The sequence below is a fragment of the Heliconius melpomene genome, chromosome 16, assembly GCF_056956725.1.
Source record: "Heliconius melpomene rosina isolate 202511_hmr_F chromosome 16, ASM5695672v1, whole genome shotgun sequence".
In the NCBI taxonomy this organism is placed as follows: domain Eukaryota; kingdom Metazoa; phylum Arthropoda; class Insecta; order Lepidoptera; family Nymphalidae; genus Heliconius; species Heliconius melpomene.
In genome coordinates, this window is record NC_140404.1 from 1,622,715 (window position 1) to 1,624,895 (window position 2,181).

A 2,181-nucleotide genomic window follows, 5' to 3' on the forward strand; every position below is an offset into this window, starting at 1 on the left:
ATTCGGCGGAAAGTGGGAAACGGAATGTCTTAACAGTAGGTTCCCTCTGTCTACCTGCATAGTGTGTGGAATACAACGCGAAGCTGAATAATATCATAAAAATATAAATTTTAATAAATATTTCATTTTCTCGAGTGGGGATCGAAACCACGAGCTGCCGCGTTTACAGTTACACTAGTGCTGCTACGCCACGACTGGCCTCTATAAAGAACATAACATATTAATTACGTACTGATATAAAGTTTCGAATAAAATTGCATTTGCAGATAGACAATAAATAAAATTAACAAGTAAAATAATTTTTGTGTCCACGAGCGGAACGAATGGAATTAAATACTTACATGAAAGTTTAAATTTACCTCAAGTTTGCTGTATTTATAGTATATTTATTATTTTTTTAGAGTTCCGTACCTCAAAAAGAGAAAAAGATTTATTTTTAAGTTAGAAACGTTGAGTATATAGAATCTATACATATCGGAACCGGCTTAAAAAGAGAAGAGGTTCTCAGTTCGACTGGGCGTTTTGTTTGTATATTTGTTACGTAATTACTCCGCAAATTATTTATGAATAGCTTTCGATTGATTTCTGAAACTAGACTGTAGAAACAAGTGTGGAGAACAAGTCCCTTCTACCTACCCTTCTATATGTGGAACACCACGTAAAAAAGCACACCTAAATAAAACAACATATATTTATAGTCACAGGATCATTCCTAATCTATTCGGAAATCTTAATTCTCTACGATATTATCTTCATATATACATACAAACATAACAAACATCTAAATTCAAATTTCCAACATGGACATCCAAACTTATGCCAAAAATGTAACATTTAAGACAAAATCAAAGAAGGCAAGAAGAGCAAAAATTGAATTGCACGAAACTAGGCAGCATAAATCCTACACCCTTGTCAGGTTTCCAGATAAGTGGCCGAACTTCTTTACCGTTCCAACGCTTGTTTTATCTTAGGAAAGCATCACGTAAATTTTTCTAATCTCGTCCACTATTCCTTCTGTACTAGATACGTCGGTTTTCCTAATTGAAATGTGAAATTACTTTTAAAATTGGTTATTTGGTTTGTTTTTTTATTAGTACTGTTTCTGAATTAGTTAGATATATAGTCAAACTAGCGACCCCCTTGCGGCTTCGCCCGCTTTTACTACTGGATTATTCATATAATGTATGTTTGCAAAGCACTTAAGATAATGTGAAAATTAATTAAACCCTAATGCAACCCGCATTTTCGTAGTTTCAATAAGGATTTTACAATTGTTTTACACAGCAAGGATTTTTAGTAGGTACCGTAATTTTAAATCTGTGCTACTAATATTTTCAAGTACTTATTAAAATATATTTAAATGACTATTTTTAGATAGTTAAATGAGTATTTTTAAACGGAAGAAATTATAAGCAAAAACCTACCTACTAATAACGACTACAAAAAATATGAAACCAAATATATCGCGCTGAAATAATACATTCAACTTGAATTATCCAATACGTGCAAACGCATCTAAGTCTTCGTTGCTATAGAGGCAGGCGGGTTTTTTTTTCGAGCTTGTGGTTATTCTGAAGAGGGTATTCTGTCCCTGATGAAAAGCAAGCACGACGTGGCTGCCTGTGAGGAAAATTAAATAGAATGCATCGGCCGGGAATCGAACCCGGGCCACCCGCGTGTCAGGCGAGCATTCTACCACTGAACCACCGATGCATGTAAGGCAGGCGGGCGCGGCGGACGCATGGCGAGTGGCGAGCCGTTTCGCAGCCAGGATTTTTTGATATTGTAACAACTTCTAAAGTACTTATTAAAATGAAAAGTTGCGGGTTTGATTTTCCACTCAAAATTAATAACAAAATTATTTTCGTTTATTCGATCTGGATAGACACAAGATTAGATTCTAAGTTCCACGTATACATCCAAAAATGCTAGAAATATAAAGGAAATCTTTCTTTATTTCTCTTTTATTTTTCTTATCACAATCATTATCTTTATATATAAAAGGACTTGTCCTCAATGACTGAGGTAAGACGCACGCACAGCCGTAACCGCTGATGGTAGAAACGTGAAGTTTGGACAGATGTTTACTTTCGTAATCTGGACATCCACTAAGACGGGATTTTGAAAAATTTTAACCCTAAAGGGGCGAAATAGGGGTTGAAAATTTGTATGGAAAAAAAA

At 34.8% G+C, this 2,181-nt stretch overlaps 1 non-coding gene across 1 annotated transcript; it reads right to left on the reverse strand.

The window, feature by feature from the left end:
- Positions 1-1,642: 1,642 nt before the first annotated feature.
- TRNAV-GAC (transfer RNA valine (anticodon GAC)) lies at positions 1,643-1,713 on the reverse strand. Its single transcript has one exon. It is a non-coding gene; the product is annotated as a tRNA-Val (tRNA).
- Positions 1,714-2,181: the final 468 nt, after the last annotated feature.